Here is a 26,116-nt window from a genome sequence, read left to right as displayed (position 1 = left end):
CCTAGTTACTTTTCTCCTCACAGGTTCCCATCATACTATGAATACATAAAGCCACTCAAGTGGGCAGAGCTTTATGAAGGGACTCTGGCAGGGCATGTACCTACCATCTTGGATGTTACTTAGAGATAAGCTGGGTGCATTCCAGCTAGGATGAAGTCACTCCATCAGCTCTCTTCTTTCTGACTAAAATCCTATGATCCATTGTTCTTGCTGACACCTAAGACAGGCTTCTGTGCCTAAGGTTCCCCCAAGGAACTGCACTCGGTGTAGTCTTGATTCCGTCTGCCCCTGGCTTTTTCCGTTCTTATACACTGGACCCAGGTTTTTCTAGAACATCACTAAATCTTAATATTCACTCACAGACACTCAGAGTTGATTGTCTTCTTCCAGGCAGGAGCTTTGTAAAATACCAGCTCATTAAAAAAAAAAATGATATGTGTCTGTGGGTTCCATGAAACTATATAACTATATATACACTATGCAAAAGGAATAGGACCAAAGCGACTAATTCTATTTTGTGAAACTCATCTAGAAATTGTATTTTCAAGAAATGGTGCTAAATTCATATAACAAAAAACAAAACTTAATATGAAGAAACAGTGATATGTATACTTTCTCAAAATGTGGTCTACTCTCAATAGCAAAGTAAAACTATTCTTCAAAAAAAAAAAAATATCCAAAGAGCTTTTTTTAAACATCTGTATTCCTAGTATGTATAAGAAAATTAAAAATATTTTTATATAACCCAAGAACCAAGAATGTCTACAATTATCAATTTTGCTGGGAAATTAAGTTGCAGTGGAATGTTGTATCAATCTGAAATTGCAAACTCTCATACTTTTCGGCTCAGACACAGAATGGCAATTTGATAGTCTTCCCCACTCCTGCTAGTAAAAATCAATCATTTCTCCTCTCTGCTCCCATTGCAACTCCCCTCTGAATTATGGCAGCCAGGACAAGCTGCAAGGTTCTGTGGTGTTATTGCATGTATTTCTGTTTCTATGGGAGGGCCTCAAATCAGACACATACTTGTTTGTGTCTGGAGGAATGGTGTGAGTCTGTGCACGTTTTATGTTCAGCCAATGTGCTCAGAAGTGAGCATCATACACTTGGTTAGCATTGATTATTCATAATTCCCTTTGCAAGGCTGCTCAAGTTGGGGTTTCTGAAAGAATTTGGACAACTCTCAAGTGCCAGAAAAAAAAAGAAATACTAGGTTTGTGCATATCTTTTACTCCCTTGATCTTATGTAACAGAATCTCAGATAAAAAAGTGAGCTACCATTGGAGCATAAGTGGTGTTAATTTTTAACAAATGCTTTCACATTTAACCTCTGAAAAATCTCCAGTGTTCCTATACACAAAATAGCATTCACAGAAGAACGGGCTCGCAGAATCATGGTGAACTAACATGTATGTGGGTTTATTTTCTTTTAGCAGTACATGTGTGTGAGTGTGTGCAGGCCTGTGTGTCTTCATGTGCACCACATGCCTGCAGGTGCTTGAGGAGGCCAGACGGTGCTGGATCCCCTGAAACGGGAGTTACAGACAGTTGTGAACCACGTGGTGTGTGCTGGAAACTGAACCTGGGTCCTCCGGAAGGACATTCAAGACCCTTAATAGCTGAGAGGGTTAGCCCTCTGGTACCAGAATTAGAAAGGAATAAAGCATCCATGCGCAAGGGCGACACCCACAGGTAAGACTAAAAGTATTGTGTGGATCCTCGCGCTTTATCATTTCATCGTTTACAACTGCAAAACACCACACTGCACTCCACGGATACATATAACATGTACAATCATTACGTGTTGATGAAAAAGGAAAATGAATTATGAAATGTAAGTATGAGCAGCCACAAAATCGACCTAGGCTTTGGGTATCCCAAAACAGAAGGGGAACCTAAAATCACTTTCATTTGGCTCTGGAACAATAAAATACTAGCTAGTATTTACATTTGAGTGTAACTGAATAGAAAGTTAAAAGCTGAACAATAAAACTAAGGGTGAACCGAAGAAGCAAAAAAGGTCCAGGCTGCCTACCCTGCCCCAGCTGAGACATATCCTTCTGGCCTAATCTCAACTAAAAATAGTTTCCCCACTTAGCTTGATGAAAAGTGCCAACGGTGATAACTGCCGCGTGCTTTGCTTATTTTGTGGTTCAGTCATCACTCCTCTGGGCTTAGGTGGGTCATTAGTTACTTCAATGTGGAGCCACCACCACCCCCAAACATCAGATGCAGATAACGAGACAGGAGAGCGCAAATGCTAGCTGGGGTCCGTCAGTGCCAAATACCTGATCTGTGGTTTCAACATGACAAGTACCCAACAGGCTCGTGTGATGAAGGCTTGGTCCTCGGGTGTTGGTTGTAGAGATCTAGGAACTTCTTTATATGTTTGCTGAGACCAGCGTGGGGCAAGTAGGTCCCTGAGGGCATTTCTTTGAGGGCTGTATCCTGCCATGGCTCCTCCCTGTCTGTCTGTCTCTACTTCTTGGCCACCAGGAGGGGAGCATTGAATGCCCTGTAGCTATAATGCTCTGCCTCGGGAAGGCCTAAAAACAAGAGAGCCGGCCTGCCATGAGCTGAGCCCTCTGAAACCATGAGCCAAAATGAATCTTTCCTCCTTAAATTACTATTTCTCGGGATGTTTGGCATGTTCTAAAGCCAGGATTATACAGGCAATGTGGCACGCTAGGATAAGACATCCTACCTGTGATGGTCTAGACCAGCCAAGCTCCTCAGAGAGGCTCAGATCAGCTACGCCTCCTGAAGGCACTCTCTTACATGTCCAGCAGACTGTACCTCACGTAGTGAGCGCCAGGGTTCAAGCTTTGCTGGACCCTCAGCCATAGGCTAGGCTTTTGATGACGCTACTGGTGTCTGCTTTGAGTCATCTCTGCTTTGTGGGTTCACCAGGCTGCACTTTAGCCCACTTTGTCCTGTCACTGATGTCCCAGTGGACGGGGTATCACTGTTACACAGTTCTAAGCCCTCACATTCAACCCTCCTCGTGAAACAAAAATGTATCTGGGCTGTGAAATTAAGATAGCAGAGGCCAATTTTTTATCAATGTATCACAGAATAATACTGCGCCCTTTGCTTTTACTGAAGATTATTACAGAAAGTGCCATACTGTTTCATAGTATATACTGTGAAACTGCAATTGCTCAGTGTCAATCAAGTCCCAATCATGACATTTCACCTACAGTTGAGTATCTAGAAGAACCATTCCAGCCTGGCATGGTGCCGCACGCCTTTAGTCCCAGCCCTCAGGAGGCAGAAGCAGGCAGAATTCTGTGAGTTCCAGGCCAGATTGGTCTACATACTAAGACCTGTCTCAATTAAAAAAAAAAAAAAAAAAAAAAAAAACAAAAAAAAAAAATAGCAAAAGAACAATCCTTCCTCTAATTTTCTTTTCCCCAGCCCAATCAGCCTCCCCTTCTCGAAGTCCCTCCCCAAGCCTCAAGCCTCCACCCTCCCACTCCCAATTCACCCCTCCTCCTTTGTCTTCAGAAAAGGCCAGTCCTCCCTCCCATGTATGTCCGCCTTCCAAGGCATATCAAGTTGCATTGAGACTAGGCACCTCCTCTCCTACTAAGGCTGCGTGAGGAGGAAGGGATCCCCAAAGCAGATAACAGAGAGACAGAGACAGCCCCTGCTCCCATTTTTTAGGTGTCCCACAAGAAGACCAAGCTACACAACTGTAATATATGTGCACAGGGCATAGACATACAAGCTCTCTGGTTGGCAATTCAGTCTTTGCAAGCCCCTATGAGTCCAAGTTAGTTGATTCTGTGGGTTTTCTTGTGGTGTCTTTTGCCCCTCTGGCTCCCATAATCCTTCCTCCCCAACTTCCACAGATTTTTTCCAAGGTCCACCTGATGTTTGGTTGTGGGTCTCTGTGTCTGCTTCTATAAATTGCTGGGTGAAGCCTCTCTAACGACTGTTGGGCTAGGCAACAATCTATGAATATAGCAGAATACCATTAGGAATCATGTCGTTGTCTTTCATTTTTCTAGTTATATTTGGTTCTATCCTAGGTCTCTGGGCTGTCCAGCCTCTGGGTCCAGGCCCTCCAGGCAATGCCAGCGGTGGGCTCCTTCTAATGGTATGGGTCTTAAGCTGGACCAATCATTGGTTAGCTACTTCCACAACTTATATACCACCTTTTCCCCAGCCTGTCTTGAAGGCAGGGCAAACTGTAGGTCAAGGGTGGCTGGGTTAGAGTCCCAATCCCTCGACTGGATATTTTTGCCTGATTACAGGAGATGGCTGGTTCAGGCCCTGTATCCTTCATTGCTAAGAGTCCTAGCTATGTCCACCCTCACAGATCCCTGGGAGTTTCCACACTGCATTAGGTTTCCAGCTTATCCCAGAGTTGCCAGATTCCCAGTACTCTCTCCCTCCATCCACCAGTGACCTAGTCACTCCTGTTCCCTCTCACAGTGAGATTCACATGTCCCCTGTTGAGCCTGCCTTCCTTGTTACTTAGCATCTCTGGGTCTGTGGATTGTGCAGCTGATATTCTTTGCTTCCTCTGGACATTTTATTAGATGCAGGGCTATGTCCTGAAGCTAAAAGACTCAAAGCCATGTTACCTCTTGTTATTTGGTTCTGATCTTCTATCTGTTTTATTAATAACCTTTATTTGAAGCTACCCTTGGGCCCTTTTTTAAAAGAAACATAGTATAAGCAAGCTAAATAAAAGATTTTTTAAAAACATAATGATAAAATGGTTTTGAAGCAAAACAGCAATGACAGTTGCATAACCTGAATATTGTAAGAGGCACAAAATTGTATGTTTTATTAACTTTGTAGTAGTTGAATTTTCCCAATTTTTTTTTTTTAGCATACAACACAATTGTAGCAAAGAACACTCGATTATCAGCTGCACCATCATTACCGCCCTTCACTTCCTCTGTGGTGTTCAGGAGAGCTCCTCTCTCTCCTGCTGCCTGTACCCGCCTCCCATGCAAGCCCTTCCCTGCCTTCTAAGATGATCTCCTATGGCTCTGCTTTTGTTAAAAATCCTTGAACAGTCCGTGAAGCGAGTGGGTTCTAAGTTAGCATGCTTGTTGTTTGGATTTGGAATTACTTTTCTCAAAGAACGTCTTGCAGAGTCTATGTTTCCCTCAGTATACACATTAAATAAAACCAGCTGTTCTGGTTCAGGAACCTTAGCTGGAAAGCTAGGAGACACTATCCCTTCTCGGGTTTCCTCATCACAACAACAGGCCATACAGAAAACAAGAGGCAGAGACTTTACCAAGAGAGAGACTGAAAAACAAGTGTCTTGTGTCATGTTTCTAGGTAAGCGCAATGAAGAAAGATGTTAGTGCCTGTGATTCATACAATTGCTTCGCTCCTCCACCTCACTTACACGTAAGGCGTGCACACATTTTAAAGGAGACTATAGTTCAACCTCCCCCAGTTTCTTTGGCAAGAACACTTCTGGTGGCAATTTGTAACAACCTCTAAGGCACGGTTATGCAACAGAATGTGGGCTAATACCTAACCATGAAACTGAAAGTTCTTAGAAATAACCATGGAATGAAAACTTATCTATAAACTCAATAAGGATGAGTCAGTCGATAAATTGCTACAGTTAATAAGGGATGCAAATTACATTTCCCTGTTTTTAATTGGTATTTTAATTCAGCTTTGTCAGTGAGCATGACATGTTTTAGGAAGACAGGCTTACAGTTATAAATTTTTGATTGGTGTTTTAATTCAGCTGTGTCAACCAATGTGACAAGTTACAAAAAGACATGCACATCGTATGTGTATGCTTTCTGAACAAACGGGGCTTTGTCCTGTGTTGATTATTGTGTTTTGGATCACAGACATCAACACAGTATCTTTATTTTCTGTGGTGAAGGTTAAAAAAAAAAGGTCATCTAATTTCTGAGCAGACAGCTAAATTTAGTGAGCAATGCCACACATTGTGCAGCGACTAAATAACACTTGAAATAAGCTGTTTGCCCAAGCCAAAGATGTGAGTGCAGGACTGCTAAGACTTGAACAGCAGCCTGGCCTATTCAGCAAGTTAAGTTCTAGACCAGCCAGACCTGTACTGTGAGAAGACCTGGTCTCCAAAAACCAAGAAAATAAATTGTATGTATGTAAGTATGTATGAATATTGCTTGAGAGGAAGGATCAATATATAGTAAAAAGAAGCAATTAACAAAACTACAGGCAAAATAAGTGGTATGAAGAAAGAAAGTAGCCAAAAGAAAAGACACACAAAAATAGACAAAATGTGGACCAAAGGAGATATAATTAAAATCACATCCTACATTTAAGAACTGGTTTGCAAAGCCAGAAAGACAGCTCAGCAAGTAAAGACAATTGCCACCATGTCTGACAGCCTTAGCCCCAAAACCCACATGGGCAAAAGAAAGAACTGACTTCCAAACTTGCACACATGCAAACGTGCACGTGCGCACACGTACACACACACACACACACACACACACAAATGATTTTTACAATTTTAACCATGTCATCTAAAAATAGAAGACTGAATTACCCTGAGTGGAATACAGTCGTTATTTAGTTTGCTTTGCACACAATCAGCCACATAGTTTGGGGTAGAAAATCAGAGCCATGAACATGGGGTTTAATGCTTGCGCAAAGCGTGCCAAGCTTAAATCAGTCAATGCCAAAAGTGCTATTGAGGGCTTAACCCTAGAATAAATGAGTAGGCCATTATAAAGTCTGATACATGTTTTCAGGGATCATTCTGTTACAATAAATCCCACCTCTAACCCAGCAGTTGAGAGCACTTGCATTCCCATAGAAGACCAGGTTTCAGTTCCCAACACCTGCATGGTGGCTCACAACTGTGCATGTGTGTGTGTGTGTGTGTGTGTGTGTGTGTGTGTGTGTGTGTGTGCACAGCATTTACACATAATAACTAACAAGATTCATATTTAATAATATTGGACAACAAAATCCTGTGAGAATTTCTTATACATTGCAATGCCAATAACCAAGGCAAAACTGAAAATAAAAGGAATGTTTGGTGTGATGCAAATATTTCTACATTCTCCATTCTCTAATCTCCATTGTACCTTTGAACAAGTGGGCCTCTGTCCTGACACATAACATAAACACCTATTTACATCCTTTATAGGGTTCTTTCCAACTTTTAATACAAGAGCACAAACGTTAACACTGAGGTTCTTTACATTATTATGAGACTATTATGTTTTTTTAAAGCAGTATTCCCATAGAATTAAGACTGCACACAAAAGTTGCTTTCAAATTTTTTTTAAGTTTTTGTAAATTTTTTCATGCTTTTGAAGATTTACTTTACGTGTATGAGTGTTTTGCTAGCATGTATGTATGTGTAACTCCCATTTGGCACGCTGCTTTCCAGCTGCATTCATAGGGAGGGTTCTGGCATGTCGGTGCAAGGATGACTCCAACCACATAAAAACAGGACCTAACAAGTTCCCAGGTCTTTGCCCAGGGTTACCTTTTGAATTATGATCTGGAAAGTCCTCTGGGTAACTACATCGGAAACAAACTCAAACAAAGCCATTGGTACATGTCATATTCCTCTGTCTTTCAGGGGTGAGGATACGTGCCCTCTAGAAGAAAGAAATATAAGCATGAGCATCTAAGTGCTTTGCTGGGTAATTACACAGCTGCTCTCTCACCAACATCTGGCTCTTCATTTAGAGAAGGCAGACACTGTGCCCGGTCTTCTGATTTGTCCTCCCACTCATATTTTTCTCAAGCTTCGTGTGTCAGTTGGACTCACAGTCTGTCCTTCTGTAATGAGCTGAATTAATTCATGCCCTCTGCTAGGCCCACTATATCCATGTACCCACAAGCTATTGGTAACCGTTGGTGTCCTCTAAGTGAATCCCCATATTGAAAAGTCTGAAGGGGCACAGAACTAGAAAGATGGCTGTGTTTAAGAGCACCGGCTGCTTTTGCAAAGATCCAGATTCAGGTTCAGCACCCACACTGGGTAGTTTACAACCACCAGTAACTCCAGTTACAAGAGATCAATGCTCCCCTCTGGCTTCCGTGAGCACATAAATGCAAGATAAACTCATGCAAGTACACACACACACACACACACACACACACACACACACACACACACACACACACGCATTAATCAAAACAAATATGAATTTTATGGCAAAAACGTTTTTTAAAATCACTATATCAGCTTCATTGAAAATAACCCAACCTTAAAACAGGAAGGCCCATCTAAAATAAAAACGGTAACGCAATTATGGTGTGCATACTAAGGAATGAATAAAAATGTTAAGCTTCTGTTTAACAACATGACTACCTCCCAAGTAACATGCTGAGCTATAGAAGCCAACACAAAATAATGCATCCCAGGTGGTCCCGCTTATATGAGGTTCCGACACAGGCAATACTTACCTGTAATGAAGAAATCAAAGCAATGGTTTTGAGAGAAGAGTGAGAATGGTCCAGAAAAGGGGGCAGGAATGTCTGTGGCTGGAATTATTCTCCATGTTAATACAGAAGGTGGCAAGTAACACATAATATACTACAATTTAAAACTTCACTTAGAAAATAACCAATGTACACGTTAACAAAGACCTGGGGCCCAAACCAGCGTTTCTCAGCCTCTAAGAGGTTGATATATTTGAACAAATCATTTTTGCAGGAACCTGTCCTGTCCACTATGGAAGGGTTAGCATGGCTGCAGCCTATGTTGTCATTAAATGTGTTAGCTCCAACTGCCCTGGCCTGACATTCACAAGTGTCTCTGCATATGTCTGGGTGGGCATTGGGAAGTAACCCCCTCCCAGTTGAAAAGACCTGCATTAAACTACTAGCTAGTTAGAAAGAGTATTGTGTAGGACCTCTCAAAATAAGAAGCAGAGCACAATTAGGCCATGGGGTGGGGGGGGGGGTGTTTAAGTGCTAGAATCCTTGACCTGCAAGAAAATTCTTTCATTAGACATAGGCAATATTTCTCCCAGGCTGCCCAAGTGAAGAGTCTACAATGCTTATAAACACAAATTCCTAGGCGCTTGCCCTGCAGATGTAGTTTTAGTAGATATAGGATAGGACCTGACAATGTCAATTGCTCAACAAGCTCCTCTGAAGATTTATATATCTACCTTTCTATACATACTAGGTAGGTATATAAAAAAATGATGATGATGAAGGAAATAGATTGATAAATAATAGATAGCTAAATAAACACATGGTAGATAGGTAAATGGACAGAGGATAGATAGGTGATAGATAGCTCAATGGTAGATAGATGATAGATAGGTAGATAGATAGACAGACAGAAAGACAGACAGACAGACAGGCAAGCAGGCAGGCAGCCATAAGCAATTCTGACAGCAGAATTCTCAGATTGTTCTATTTAATGTAGAAAATATTTTAACAAAGCCTGACCCAAAAAAAAAAAAAATGTTGAACAATTCCACAAGCATAGCAAATGTCTATTTTTATTTCATGATTTAAAACTGTAGATAGGTTTACCAAAGCAGAGATAATGGACGTAGGACTTGTCTGATGCTGACAGATTTGTCTCTCAGGAGGCTCACACACCACCTCCCACCCAGAGGCCTAAGGAACTCAGCCACCTCTGCTCTATATGCTGTCACAATCTGTGCCTGCTGCACTCCCCACCCTCCACTCGCTAACCTAATTATCAGCTCCCATGTCTGGCACACCTGCTTTCCCCAGCAGGCCTTGGGCTGGTCACTCTGCCATGGCTCTAGTCCCAGCAGGAAACTGACCGTGTTTTTGCAATGCCTTAGCCTCAAGGTCGTATTCTTTCCACTAATGCCTTGTGTCTTATCCTCCAATGCTCTTCAAACCTCCTTGCCTTTGCCTTCCCGCAGCAGTACATTACCACTCCCCCGGGCTTACTTTCCCATCCACCACCTCCAGTGTGTCTTCTCTGAGGCTCCTGCCTGCTTGTCTCGATCTGCCTTGGGTCCCTTTACATTTTAGTCCCAGCCACTGCAGTTTAATGATAACAACTATAATGATAACATCTAAAGTGACGGCATAAGCTTGTGATCCCTGCACCAAGGAAGGAACAAGACCCTGCCCCACCCCAAAAAAGACAATCTGTATCATTCTCATGTGAGTTCTTTCTCAGCATTATGCTAAGGGCATCACAGGAATCATCCTGTCTGTGAGGTAAGTACTGATACTTCTACAAATGGGGAATGAATCCATTAGTTACTCTTGTCACTGATGAAGCAATAAGATAGATGATAGATAGATAGATAGATAGATAGATGATAGATAGATAGATAGATAGAAGATAATTGATATAGATAGATAGATAGATAGATAGATAGATAGACAGACAGACAGATAGATGAAACATGGATGGATGGATGGATGGATGGATGGATGGATGGATGGATGGATGGACAAGACAGACAGATAACTGACAAAAGCCACCTATGCTATGAAAGGAATAGACTGTTTTGGCTCAGGGCTTGAGGGGATAGTCCTATGAAAACAGGAAGATATGAGGCAGCTAGCTGGCCACACAGCACCTACAGGAAAGAGGCAGAGAAGCAAGCACAGGTACTCAGCTCACTTCCTGCTTTTTACTCAGTCTGGGACCTGGTCCCATGGGTTGGAGGAACTGCCCACATTCAGGGTGGGTCTTCCCTCCTAAAGAAACCTAGAGGTGTGTCCCCAAGGTGGTTCTAAACCCACTAACTTTGATAATGAAGATTAACCACCATGAAGAGTTAGATCACCTAGCTGACTAGTTCTCCAGATTCCACCCAGACTGTACTCTGACACAGTGATACTTCTCCAAAGCCATGTGACCTCTGCCTTCTGACGGCACTCCTATTCTGTATGAACAGTGACAGAGAAACCGAATAACAGAGCTGAAGTGTGAGGTAGGGAAGGAAGCTGAAAGACTGAGAAGCCAGGGTAAGCAGCTCAGGCCTCCCCTGAGTCACTCCAGTGAGCATGAGACAGGGAGCAGGACCAAGGGACGTAGCTAAGCAAACCTCACGCCACAGGCAACCTCAGAGTCTTACGGTTTGCACAAACCCGCCATACAAGATGAAGGGCACACATTCCCAGCGTGTACTCTGTGAGGCCACTTGCTCACGCAGGGTAAGTCTAATTTTTCCCCTGAGTGTTTGGAGGGGACCAAGTGTCTGTTTGCAAAGGGAGCAGAGGCTCAAAGTCCACTCAGTCCATTTCTCCAGCTGTTGTTTCTTTTACCTATTAAGAGTCTTTGATAAATTGTGACACGAAAAGAAATGTGAACCGTGACTTACAAGAAAAAGGGCTTAAAGACCGTCTGTGCTTATTGGTTCCTGGCCTCATTCTGGAAAGAATTGCAAGTGAAGGACTGTCTATGGATTGCAATTATCACGTGCTACCCACCGTGCATTTCCCATGAATAATGGAGCTATAAATCACTCTAATGCCACAGCTTTGAAAAATTACTAGGTGCCACAAACTTCTTACTTCATCAAGATGCTCTTGCAAAATAGTATGATTACATTTCTGAGCAATTCCGAAATCACTAGGATGCCACTAATAGAACTTCTTAACTTGATTGAACCCATAAATGCCACATTCTTTCTAAAATATTGAAAATGATGGGCAGGGGAGCACTTCCATTAAAATTTCTTAATCATTGAACCCCATACTTTAAAGTCAGATTAAGAGGTTCATTTAAAATGTAACTCTACAAAAAGCTTAAATTTTAATTATTTATTACTTGTCCCTACGTTCCTGAACCAGACACTAAGATCTGCATTCCTTGAGACCAGTTAGGTGCTGGTCTGTTGGAATAGGGAGAAGCCCAACAACAATGTGTCTTTTCTCCCCCATCTTCCTTCATTACCGTCATGAGTTAATGCCTCTCCGGTGTCTGTCTGCGCAGAAATCAATTAAAGCCCTGGCTGCCAGCTTGCTAATCTTACATTTGATTAGTCCTCGCCAATACTTGCTAGGGCTGTGAGGGTGACGACAAAGGCAGTGATAAAGGTAACTAAAAACCTGACAGGTTTTCACGGCTCTTGTTAATACGCAAGCAAAAATTAACTTCTAAAATCCCTACGCTGACGCCAGCATTATCTGTATTATTATTATTACTATTCTCACGCCAACTGATTTGTGAGCACCAAGGCCAGTTTCGTCTTTGGATCACAAATGATCCAGAGGAAATGTGTTCAATGCTGTGAGGTTCAACACGCGATCATATCCAGAAAGTATCAGCAATGAGAGTAACGCTGTGGCTGACACCTTGCTTCCTGGCAAACAGAAACCCACGGTAACTTGGTAGTCTATCACTTTGCGATGGAAGAGTTGACATGTTACATCCTTGGTTCCTCATAAAAATAGAACTCCCATATGATCCAACTATACCCCTCCTGGGAACACAGCCACAGGGCTCCAAGTCAGCATACCACAGAAAAACTGCACATCCGTGTTGACTGAGGCACTACGTGCCATAGCAAGCTGTGGCGCCAGCGTAGATGCCCATCGAGGAAAGATAACACAAGTGTGGCACACTCACACCACAGAGTTCTACTCACCCGGAAAACCAGAATGAAGTTATTTCATTTCCAAGAAAATAAATGGAATTGTAGGTCACCGTGTTAAGCAAAACAAGCCAGACTCAGAAAAGCAAACGTCTGTTTTATCTGATATACAGAATCCAGGCTTAAGAGGGGTGAAGTATTTGGGAGTAGCAGGGGGACTAGAAAGAAGGGGAACAGTGATAATGGATAATTACACTTTAAATACATTTAAAGTATAATATACAAGTATGAAAAGTCATAAATGAGCTCAGTTTTTACAATTAATGTTGCCTCATTCTTGAATTCATATTTCTCCCTCCCTTCACTCATACTCAACCTAGAAAGGTAGAAGGGGAAAAAGAAAGAAGAGAAGGAGGAAAAGAAAAGGAGGGAAGAACGGGAAAAAGACGTAAAGCAGAGTCAAACCTCCCTCCCCCCTCCCTCTCTCTCTCTCTCTCTCTCTCTCACACACACACACACACACACACACACACACACACACACCTACAGCATCATCAAAATTAAGGTAGTCCTTACCACCTTGAGAGAACCAGTTGGCTGCCGATGCACACTCAAAAGAGTGTCAATTACATGAATTAATTTCTTCCGTGAATGGTGTCACTATTTCGGGCACTGGCTCAGCTTTGGACTCGCCCATATCACAAATCATCCCCCCTCTCCATTGCTCAGAGTGCCGGTCTTGACTGCTTCTGTGTGTCTGAGACAAATTTCTTCTCCAGACCCCGCCTGACAACTGGTATTATTTATTGGCATTCTCTATGTCAAAGCACGGGTAGCAATGTTCACGCAACAACTTTAACTTTAACTACTGCTTAAGTGACAGGCATGAGAAGCCCATTCAAGTATTCAAGATTTTTGACAACTCTTAATGCACTCACAATATTGATTATTGGTCTACAGTGAGAGATGACATATTTGCCACCCCTGTAGGGAAAAGCTACAACAACTTGGTTAGATAAGTGTAAAGGAGCACGAGCACAGGGACGATCTTGTTGATGGCACTTATATGAAACTATTCTGTGGCAAATCCCACAGCTTTGTTGTTTCCTGGCCTAGGTTACAGGTTCCTGGTTATAAAGCAGGGAGTCTTGGCTCTCCAGATACAGTGGTTTTCCCCAAATTCGGGCTGCATTCAAATGCTAAGTTGACCCTTTCCTGTGCAGACTTTAGAAAACAACTTGTGGGAATTGGTTTTCTCCTTCCCCCAAGTGGGTCCTGCGATAGAAGTAGGGTAGTCTGTCTTTGTAGAAAGTGCCTTTGCCTGCTGCGTGATAGAGATCGTGGGCTCACCACATGCCAGTTTTTAGCTAGATTCCCAGGGCCAGCCCTAAAATTCTGGCTCAGTGTATCCACAGACAGGCCCGAGAATCTAGTCTGCGTGTAATGTATGCTTTAAGTCCCATGAAGTTCTCATGAGCAGTTGGTTGAAAAGCACCAACGGCACCTTTCCCATTCTGTGGGGATATTTTGGTTCTAGCAGGCTCAGTGACAGTAAAATTGCAACCCAAGAGTCTGAACCTGACAGTTCACTACTGTGAGGTCGTCTCTCTCCTGGGAGTTTAAGATCGGAAAGCATTGTCATTCCCGCCAGTGTGGAGCTGTCTCAGTTTAACAAGGAAAGCCTGCATTTTTGCCTCTAAAACCTGTTTCTCCTCCATCCCCCATGGAGTCTCCTCCCTGTAAATGGCATGGGCTCTGCCCAGCCCTGGAAACTCAGCGAACCTGGAAGGGACCCTCAACAGACATCCCCACAAAAGGCCTCCTCCTCTCGCCCACATCTTGCTTTCAGCCAGACAGCGGGAAACCAACTCTACTCAAATAAACTGAAGCAAAGTCCAGGCAGGTTTGCTTGGCTGGGCCTGGAGTTCAGTTCCCTCCACTGCCTGCAGTACCCTCGTCTTCACGCCGTGGTCGGGCCGAGAGTCCCAGCACCCAGCAGCTTCACAAAGTGGATTTGTTGCCCTTTGCTTGCTTAGTTTGTCCCACTAAGAAAACTGTTAGCTCCATGGAGTAAGGGCTACCACTTCCAGGAAAACCTTTCCCACAAGCCCCTATTCCTTCACAGTCGCAAGCTGTGGTGCTTTCCCTGGAATCACTAGATCTCTCGTGCGTATTCATAACCTGGCTTGAACCTGGTTTCCTGAATACATTCATGGCATGGTATGGTGGCCCCTTCTGGTTTTCAGTTTCACTTACCCATACCCTGCCACACAGTCCGACACATATACTTAGTCTACAAACAAGTCCTAAGATTTCAGTCGCATGCCCTTCTGAGTAGGGTCATAAAATCTCAAGTTGTCACAAGTCTGCCCCCTTGGCCAACGTACCTACCCTGTATTCGGTACCCCGCACTTTGGGTGCTTGTTTGGTTATTAGATAAACTATTGCGATGCTTGTGGTCAAAGAGTCTTTATCAACATTGGCGGAGTGATGCCGCCAAATTGGTTGTGCCAAAGAGAGGCCATATGAATGAAAAGCTGAAATTCTCAACCCAGCAGGAACATGGGGGAAAAGGCATATACTCAACTTGTAAAAACAAGACAAAACAAAAAAACCCTGTTAAGAGTGAGTCCTGAAATTGTGACAAGGGAAAAAGAAATGTGTGCCAGCCTTCCTGTTGTTTCTCAAATGGAAATGTTATGGCCACGACACACAAGAACTTAATTACGTTCTTACAAGGCATGGAATTCAGTATGCCGAACAGGAAAAAGCTTAGCATCCACGGTGCTCCGTGGGTCATCCTTGGGTTTAGACCTCCACTGGGACACATCCCTGCACACGAGAGAGGACGCCGCTGGAATTCTCACATTGGAGCTGGGAAGGAACTGGCTTTACTAAAGTGTGTGGGTGAGTGAGTGATACCAGAGAGACAGCCAGTTTTTAAAGTTACGAGTTTTAGGAAAGGAGAGCTGGATGTGCCCACTGAGCAACGCTGGGTTGTCTCCTCTTCATTCTTTCACACCGTCTTCTCTTCCTTCATAGCCCTGGTCACTATTTCAAAGTCGGCATTTCTGGGTATGCATCTTACAAACGTAAATGCTTTCTATGAGTGGACCCCCTTAGCATTCACAATGACCTTCTGAGGCTGGCCTATTTTACTGACTCCACATTGCAAACAAGGACATGGAGGTGCAGAACAGTGAAGGAACTTTCACAGGGCCACAGGGGGTTAAGCTGAGAATCCCAGCAGCTAGTCCCCCCAAAGCCAAAGCACTCGGCTGCTACAGAAAGCAATAGGTGTGCTCTGCTGTTGTTTGTTTGCTTAGGTTATCTCATTCAAAAAACCCTCAGATACACGCAATAGGGCTCACGTTCATTTTGTCTCAGTATCCGTGTTCAACACACCATCACTCACATAACAATCCTGGACAACATCAAAAATGCATGAATACACAAGGTTGAAGGACTGAGGGAATGAGTTCATGAACGAATAAGGTAATGAACAAAGGACCAACTAGGAAAGTACTACTTCCATAACCAAAGGACCCACCGTGTTACATGACTTCCAACAGAAGGGTGAGTCCAGAACACCAATGTTCTACGTCTGCTCTTGCTTCTCTGGTTAGAGACTTGTGTGCCATCCAGTAACAGTAATTCCTCTTGTCCTTGACCTCACAACCAAACAGCAGATGAAAGCTCAACCTGGGTTAATTCAGTCTGAGGCCGATCATTAGGAATATACTCAAAGCAGTAAAAGCTGTTGGGTGTTGTTTTCTGTATTTACCCTCTGCTTTACACAACGAGTATTTTATTCATTAAGACCAAGAAGCAAAAGCACGAAACAACTGCAATGTAAGTCTGAAGAGCATCAAGAAGAAAATATGATGTCTTTTAAATCAATGGAGAGGGAGAAAGAGAGAGCTTCATGTGTGCAGGAAGGTACGAATGTACATGTAAAGGCCAGAGGTCAACCTCAGATGTCCTTCCCCACCGAGCCTGTTTTGCTCAGATAAGATCTCTCACTGGCCCTGAACTCTATTTGGCAAAGCTGGCTGGCCAGCAAGCCCCAGAGATTTGCCTATCTGCACTTCCGAGCCCTGGGATTATGTTCTACCATACACCCCCAGCTTTTAAACCTGGGATCTGAGCAATCAGACTCATGTCTGAAAGCACCTTCACTGAATGAGCCATCCCCCAACCCCAAATTAACAATATGTAAATAAACCAACAAAGTTGGTGTCTCCACATGAATTAGGTGGATATAGACACATGCAAAGCATTGTGCTGTAACTCGATTTCATGACAAACAGCACAGCTTTTTAAGAAAACCACCTGGAAAACAGGAACAGCTAAAAATCTTACTTGGCAAACATATGCTAACTCTCAAAATCAATTCTATTCTCGGGGGGGGGGGGGGGGGGGAACAATCACAAGCAGAAAAACTGGTTCCTAAATAAACAACTAAAGTCCTGTGCCTCAAATCCAATACCAACAGAAATCGGCTCTCCTGCTGAAGAGCATGCACTAAACTCGGTAGGTGAAGCGCCTGCCTGCCATCAGGCCTAATGAACTGGATGTGATCCCCAGAGCACATGTGGCAAAAGGACAGAACCCCCAAAGGTTGTCCTCCGTCTTCCACACTTACTCCCTAGCATGCATTCCCATGTGCACGTGCATGTGCATGTGCTCACACACACTAAACACTTTGTTTAAAAGAAATGACTTATGAGTTTACCCTCCACCCCAGTGGTGCTAGGAAATAGCTCTAGTAAAGAGGCAATCATGCTATGAAATGTGTTTACTTTGTTGCCTTAATAAGATGTTGTGTTGACTAGACACCAGTGTATAGTTTTACTATGTTAGAGTTTAAAACCTTTCCTTCGTTACTTAGACAAAAAGGGGGAAATGTTGTGGAATAATCACGAGCCACATGACAGCGCACAGATCAGTAGAAATGTGTTAAAAGTTATAAGAGCTAGTTAGAAACTAGCCTAAGCTATAGGCTGAGCTTTCATAACTAATAAGTCCCTGTGTCGTGATTTGGGAGCCGGCAGGCGGGACAGATAAAGACTCCCAGCAACTTAACCCAGGCTTCTTCGTGTTCCTCCTCTTTCTTCCTGGTCTCCATGAAGTGAACAACTTTCCTCTACCATATCCCTCCTGCTTGCCCCTCCTGCCTCCCCACAGGCCTAAAGCAACGGGCCATCTGATGATGGACTGAAACCGTGACCCAAAATTACTCCTTGCTCTTTACGGTGATCTTCTCCAATATGTAATCATGACAGCAAAAGTGTGACTAATACAGAATCCATTATATGACAGAATCTCTTGCCCCTGCAAGAGACCAAGTGCTGATGAAATGCAGGAGTGAGTAAAAAGAGACAATGCCCTTCATGGAGAGGATGGCCTTAGAGGAAAAGGCTGTGCTTATACAAGCATATGATCACCAAGACGCTTTAAGGAAGAGACAAGGAGGAAAAGGAAGAAGAAAGCCTTTTACATTTAGCCTACAAAATATTTCAGAAAGTACTTAAGTTACTTGTTTGAGATGTGATTGGCCCACGCTTACAACCCTAGGATGCAGGAGAATTACAAGTTTAAAGCCAGACTGGGCTACATAGTTAGACCCTGTCTCAAGAATATTTTTTTAACTTTCCATTTAAAAACATGTTTCATAATCCCATTTAACACTGCATGCTGTATAATTTCTCTAAAATTATAAGTATCCATGTGGGAAAATACTATTGTACAAACACATGACAACTGACACGTGTTAGATGATAATAACTAATGGCAAGGAGGGATTTAGGACCACACAGGTACTCTTCCTGGTGGCCTGCATCTAGCTGTCAATCTAAATTCCTGAGGACCAGTTCAAACTCATCTTATGTCAGTGGACTGGAATGATCTCCTCCTGAACTAAGTTCCTCCTGGTCATACAACCATGCACAAACAGGAGCTCCCAGCACGGAGCTTGCATTCCACAGGTGGGGATAGATGCATGCGTGCACATGTGTGCATGTGCACAACCAACCAAAACAATGTTTAGCCATTGGAAGGAAAACAAACTCCTGGCACAGGAGTAATAAACTAAGGTACCAACCTACAGCTAGAGAGGCAATGGACCCCAATACGGGGAAGTGACATCTGTCATTTAAGCAGAAAACTGAAGTTGTGGGGCGCTAAGCCAGCAAAAAAAAATAGGAAGCATGCACAAGCTTTGAAATTATCTAGAAACCGGACTTGTTTTGAACAGGACAGCCTGTTTGAGTCTCCGAATTAGGGAGTATGCATATGAGTGAGAGTCTATGACACAGCTCAGTCAGCCAAGGCGTACACCAAAGAATGTGCATGTGTCCTGAGTTCAAAGGGGGCCTGGCTTGTGTTTTGAAAGGACCAATCCTTATAGCTTCATGGAAGAATATTGATGGAAGGGTAAGAGTTGAGCAGGAACAATAGCAAAGACAAAGACTCAGCAATAGATCACAGTTGTTCCATCAAATCTGAGGTGATAGTGATTAAAGAGATGTGAGCGCATTAAGAAATAATTTAAGTAGGACGGGGGGAGATGGCTCGCTGGTAAAGTGCCTTCCATGAAACACAAGAACCTGAGTCCAGTCCTGAACACCCAAGTTAAAAAGCTAGTGACATGAGCCTGTAATCCCAGATCCAGGGAGGGGGAAACAGGAGAATCCTTGAGGTTGGGACCAGCCAGTCTACCTATATTGGTGAGCTGCAGTTAGGAGATCCCACCTTTAAAAAAAAAAAAATCAAATGGAGGAGCTGCAGAGATGTCCTAGCATGTTGCTCTTGCAGAGGACCTGGGTTCATTTCCCAACACCCATAGCGTGGCTCATAACGATCTGTAACTCCAGTTCCAAGAGATCCTATGCCTTCATCTGACCTCTGAGAATGCCAGATATACATGGGGTACACATACATACATTCCTACAAAACACTCATATGCATAAAAATAAAAATAAATGTAAAGAAAGCAAAGTGGGGGATGATTGAAGACGACACTGGATGTAAACCTCGAGTCACCATGTGTACAAGCATTTGAGTCTCATTTTCACTTCTATAAAACAGAGATTTTAAAATTACTTCTCTTTTATAAGACTGTCTAAGAGCAAAGGTCAGCAAACTTTTCCTGTGGAGACAGGATAATGAAAAGTTTAAGCTTCTTTCATAAATGTTTCCTTGGATTAAGATGGGTTTAAGAATTGGGGGATACATCTCAGTTGGTAGAAGAATTGCCTGGGGATGCATCTCAGCAAGCCTAGCATGCTTGAAGCCCTGAGTTCGATCCCCACTGGAGGCTCACACCTATAATCCCAGCACTTGGGAGGAAGGGGTAGGAAGTTAAAAGTAAGAGAAGCAAGAGGAAAGTTAACTTAGATTACATGCTTAAAAAAAAAAAAAAAAAAAAAAAAAAAAAAAAGACAAAGATGAATCTGACTTTGTCATGTTTACATTCTGTTTATTAAAATTAACAAGTATAAATTTATATTTCTATCAGAGTTTCCAACAGAACCATTATGTGTCAATTATTTTCCAAATGTACTGATCAGAACTATTTGTTGATAATTTTTATTTCTGTAAGGAGGATCACTTGAGCCCAGGAGTTCAAAACCAACTGTGATCATTGTAGATTGAGCCAACCCCCTATATGGGGTCATGTCTGCACACCTGAAGCCACACCTCTAGAATGTGGCCACCACCACAAGTACACCTGCAAAACAAGATGCCACTACAGCACAGGATATGCATTACTGTTCCAAAACGCAGGAAAGGGGGCACAGTAAGGAAATGCTGGACCAAAACAAGATTGAAAACCAGCTGGGCAGACTCCAAACTATGCATCTCCATGCTTGATGTCAAAGCGCTCTTCAGATCGGCAACTCCTTTCAGCTCTGTTGACTGAACACACCTCTCTCTCTTGGGCTGGTTCAGCTCCCTGATAACTCTTTTGGCGGGTGTCCCATGACTCTGGCATCTCCAACATCTTGGGATCTCCAAGGCAATCTAGGCTTCAACTTCACAACTTCATGCAATGGTCTCCTCCATCCAGGAACACCCCTGACACATGCCTGGCCTTAGAGGCCTTCCTTAGTGTTGGGGGCAAATTCCATAGGCCCTTTCTTCTATCCTAAGCTCCAGAACCACATGACCAAAGCTACTAAGTTCTGCTGCTTTCCGGGGCTGGAACGTGGCTTCCTCATTCAATTACATCTTCACCTGTGTTCTGTTTTTCACCTTCACTGGCGAAGCTTGGCTGTCCTTCAACTTGCCCTTTAGACCAGGCTGTCCTCTAACTCAAGAGATCTGCCAGTGACTTACCCTAGCTCATAAGAATGAGGCATCCTACACTTCAATTTACAGCCATGGGATTTGTAAAGAGTTTCTTCAGGTAAGTCCCTTTCTTGTTCAAGTACCCAAGCTGGGCTGAAGCTGGCACTCCATCCACATCACACTCCACAGGCTTGCCTAGATGGGGACCACTGGACACAACACAACCTACTCTTAGCCTCCTTCTCACCTCTCTTTGCACCTGGAAGGCCTGTGCACATCAAGTCTTTCCAGCTGAGTGCTTCTCCTGACACACATCCTTAACTCTAACCCAAGAAGAGGTATGAAACCACAGCACATCACCATGGCAACTCCTCACAACAGACCCAAGCTATCAGCTCAGCACTCCCGTGTCTGTGATCACATGGAGATCCGCCCTCAGAAAAGACATGTGAGAGGATATTCTGTAAAGCATGCCTTTCTGGTAGACAAGCCTCCAAATCAGTGGCCCAAGGGGAACACAAATTCTATAGTTCACTGCCAAGGATGGGAATCCGAGTCTGCCCTACCCAGTCGATGTGTATAACTTGTTATGCTTGAGTAATTTGCTAATGGTGCCCTCTTTCACAATAAAAACCATCCCAATTTGATTAATTTTATGGTCCTCCTCAAGGCAGGCTCATGTCAGAAAACAGACAGGCTTGGGAGACAGAGCAAGGCAAGCCTACTAGAGATGTTTGCACACCCATTGCTCCAGGCTGCCTTGGAGACTTTGCTCAATGAATGCAGCAAATAGGCTCCCGAAGCGTGGAGTTTAAGTATCCACTTCAAATAAAGAACTTGGTACAAAACTAACAACAGGACATCTTCTTTACCCTCCAAAGGTACCCGGACCTTCCAAACCCTGCTTTGTATGAAGCAAGCTCATGGTTGATAAAAGTGTTGAGTGCCAGTGTGTCTGGCTGAAGGCAGCCATGCGCTGGAGCATATTTGCTATAAATACTGCAAGGACAATTGTCCCAGTGGTTCTCACTTGAAGAGTCATTTGCACCAACTCAGGTGCTCACAAGGAGATGTAACTAACACTGTCAATGACTGAATTCACCAAGTCCTAAATATTTACATTTGATGGAAAATGGGAAATATCCAAAACCAAACTCTAGTGCACTGCTTGACCCAAAGACTGTTCCTAAAGTGTAAAGTGTTTGCCAATGCTTTAAAATGTGAGGTTATATTTTATAAATAATATATATATATATATATATCCATATATATATATATATATTAAAGATTCCAACTTCATCTCTTCCTTGTGAAAGCAGAAGTTTCACACTGAGCTTGCATTCATTCCTGTCACTTCCAGATAGCCCTGAGTAACACACTGAGAAGGGACACCCCCTATCCAGTTACCCCACAGTCCTCACCCAGCCTTCTTCTGGGGCACTGGAGTTTGGAACTACTAACTCTTAGCAGAGATGGTCTCTATGGAGACCACATCTGACCCTTCATATTAAAGATCCTCTGAGGGGAATTTTCTCCCTCCCCTGTGCAGTCTACCTTCTATAATATCAGAAGGTGCTGTGCAAGCTGCTAAAAGAGGAAAGCAATAAACTGCCCTACCCAGCTGTGACACCAATGAACCATAGTAACGACCGGCAAGACAAGAAATCTCTGAAGGAGCAACAGTGACATATTTTGGTGGTAATCAATAGGTGTCTAATTACGTTTAAGGACACTTCGGAGTGACATCATAACCATCCAACTACCCAGGGTAAGGCTGTGGTTCTTAAAGGGGAACCTACTGTATGACCACTTTATTAGACCAGCAAAATTCCTAACTGCATCCTGCAACTTATCCTTGTCCTGACAGATAACCTTGTCCTATAGTTCTCACCATCATCAAAGAAGACAGAGACTATTACAGAACACCACAACCGGTCAAAACGCAGAGGACAACTGACTGTGGGGTCTACAACACAAACCCTGCAACTAAATAAAGCTCAAGGAACACCGTGGGTGAGTGGGTAGGAAGAGGCAGAAGACCGAGACTCCTGCTGTGAGATTGTGTTACTAGAATGACAGAAAACAACATGAAACTGCAACAATGCTGCTCCCTAAACAAGACCTGAACAATAATAGCAATAAAAATGTTATGGTGGGGCTGGGTGGTGATGGCACACGCCTTTAATCCCAGCACTGGAGAGGAAGAGGCAGGCGAATCTCTGTGAGTTTGAGGCTAGCCTGGCCTACAGAGAGAATTCCAGGACATCCAGGGCTACACAGTGAAACCCTGTCCCAAAAAGCAAAACACAACAACCACAAAAAGCTACGGTAGAAAGGGGAAATCGCATGGAATCCCCTCCCTACATAAAGAACCGGGAATTAAAACTGCCAAGAAGAGAATTAGTCTTGCTCAGGGATGAGCCCTCTAACCAATGCAAGTGTCACCCAGTGCAAGTGGTCAGCCCTGAAATCACACACATAGTAAAAGAAGCACTAAACTGGATGAGCAGTACATTTACATTCATGCATACGTATATAACAGTAATAAAGAAAAAGAAGCCATAAACGTTCCAGGGAGTGAGGAGGGATGATAGGACAGGTTGGAAGGAGGACATAGGAGGTGTGGAAGGGAAGAAAGAGGGAGGGAAATTATGTAATATTTTTATATAAATGCCTTGCTTTGTGTTGTTTTCAAGAAAGGGTTCTACTGCGCAGCCCTGGCTGTTCTGGAACTCCCTCTGTAGACCAGGCTGCCATCAAACTCAGAAACAGCGCCCGCCTCTGCCTCCCAACTTCTGGGAGTAAAAATGTGTGCCACCACGTCTGGCTTTTTTTTTTTTTTTTAGAATCCATATGTATACCAAGGACTCATCTGAGAAATTACAGTAAACAAAAAAGGTTTTTTTCTTTTCTTTTATCAAAAAGCCTTGTGGCTTTCACTGTCTTCTCTGAAATAAAGTGAGAGAAACTAGCCTAAACATTTTATTTGTAAAGTAATAGCACACTCAGCCCTTAACACTTAATATGGTCTAGGTAAATCCAAGGATGCGTGTAATTGACTGCAAATCCTGTGTCCAGAAGGGACACAGTAACCACTGCTGAGAGCTCTCTGTCTGTCTGTCTCTCTCTCTCTCTCTCTTTCCCTCTCTAGTTTTTTGAGACAGGGTTCTCTGTGTAACAGCTCTGGCTATCTTAGAACTCACTCTGTAAACCAAGCTGGTCTCAAACTCACTCACAGATCCACCTGCCTCTGTTTCTGGGAGTGCTGGGATTACAGGTATGTGCCACCATGGCCAGCTACCACAAGTCTCTTAAAAGTTTGGAAACTAATGTATTCTTCCTTATTTCCAGAGCCAGAACAATGTATTACAAAACAAAAGATAGTGATAATCTCAGGAACTTTCCTATTTCATTTGTGAAATGAGTTTAAATAAATAAGCATGAACCCCACCTCACGGGCCACCCATGGAAGGGGATTTCAAGTCATTTGTAGTGAAGTATTCTGTTGCAAGCATAACAGTGAACACAAATTAAAATTGCCACCAGGAAGCCTCAACCCTACACAGAGAACTGCAGGCACTAAGGAAGGCTGGGCGTACAAAACATCGTCTTCCCCAGGGAAGTGGTTTTCCAATACCAAATGGTCATCCCTGAAACTTACATACTAATAACTACACAGCCTGAGCAAGCTGTATTTCACACGTACATACATATATGAGTATGTGCAAAAACTATCAATGAAAAAGGGGCAATGAATTTGAAAGGGGGAAAAGAAAGGTATGTGGGAGAGATTGATGGGAAGAAAGAGACTGGGAAATGATGCAATCATAATCTGAAAATTAAAAGAAATAATTTTTAAAAAGCTTAACTGCCTTTTCTGGCTGCTTAAGGCATTTATCAATTGGGGGCTGGCATGGTTTCTGGTGGTCAAAAGCACATCCTGTTCTCCAGGAAGACCAGAGTTTGAGTTTGGTTCCCGGTACCTGCACAGTCTCCTGGAACTACACTCCTGGGGGGGGGGGGAGTCCAATCCCTCTTCTGGCCTCTTCAGGGACATATCTGTGTGCACGCACAAGCACACACGCAAAAATAAAAATACGAATGAACGAAAAGGTATTTTTCTCTTTTAGAATATAATGAAGAAACTGAAGACAATTGTCTTTTTACTTCAGTTTTGTTACAGGACTTTTGTAGAATGCTGCCGTCAAATTTTTAAAAAATGAATATTAAAGTTCAACTATGGAATAAGAATGAAATAAGGACTTGTTTTAGGATGTTTGTCTCATCTATTCTTAATTTCCCAGCTACCAGAAGGATACCACGTGATAGAACCTGAGACTTTATTATTATTTATTTATATTTAGTGAACACTGATTTCCCTAAAAACCTAAATTACTTTGAAAACACAATTTAAAAAAAAAAAGTACAAGGGTGGGGACTTTAATGTTGCAAAGCACACACATACACATAGTATCCGTTTAGTAGATTAAACTGATTTTGTTTTTCTGTTATTGTCGTTACTATTTTAAGACAAAGTCTCCTTCGTGTACAGTACAGGTTGACTTGGAACACACACGTACATACCCACAGAGATACACACACAGAGATACACCCGCACACACACACTCTTCTTTCCAGACTTCCAAGCCTGATTCCCAAGGCACAGTTACCATACTGAAGTTTCCTACTTTTCCTACCTATGTTAAAACAAGTGGTTCTCAACCTTCGTCACACTAAGACACACTAAGATACAGTTCTTCATGTTGTGGTGACCCCCCATCCACAAAATTATTTCATTGTTTCTCATAACTGTAATTTTGCAACTGTTATAAATTGTAATGCAAATATCTGGTATGCAGGATATGTGATGGGTGACCCCAAAGGGGTCACAACCCACAGGCTAAGAATCACTGTGTTAGCTACAACTGCACCTGTTTTATTAAGAAAGCCATGGTTTCGTTTAGTAACAGAACACTTCTAGATAGTAAATTCTGAGGAAATATTGGACACTAAGCTAGAAGCTTAAAATACATTTTAAAATTACATTAGAAGCCAGGCGTTGGTGGCGCACGCCTTTAATCCCAGCAGGCAGAGGCAGGCGGATCTCTGTGAGTTCGAGGCCAGCTTGGTCCAGGACAGGCTCCAAAGCCACAGAGAAACCCTGTCTCGAAAAACAAACAAAACAAAAAAAAATTACATTTGAAACCTGTTTTGTCACAGTAATTTTTAAGTCACTCGAATAGGAACGTATTGTCTTCGTGGGTGGGTGGGTAAACATCAGCAAAGGTCTTCTGACTTCAAATTCGCAGAATCATACTCGCCTGACAATCTGACCG

General features: G+C 43.0%; 1 protein-coding gene across 1 annotated transcript in view; it reads right to left on the bottom strand.

Moving 5' to 3' along the window:
* The window catches only part of Tbc1d4 (TBC1 domain family member 4), a 148,862-nt gene that overhangs the window by 121,545 nt on the left and 1,201 nt on the right, over positions 1 to 26,116 (bottom strand). The window lies entirely within an intron of this gene.

This window comes from Phodopus roborovskii, unplaced genomic scaffold, assembly GCF_943737965.1.
Source record: "Phodopus roborovskii unplaced genomic scaffold, PHOROB, whole genome shotgun sequence".
NCBI classification, from domain to species: Eukaryota; Metazoa; Chordata; class Mammalia; order Rodentia; family Cricetidae; genus Phodopus; species Phodopus roborovskii.
Note: the sequence above shows the minus strand (reverse complement) of the source record. Positions and strands in the feature narration are given on the sequence as shown.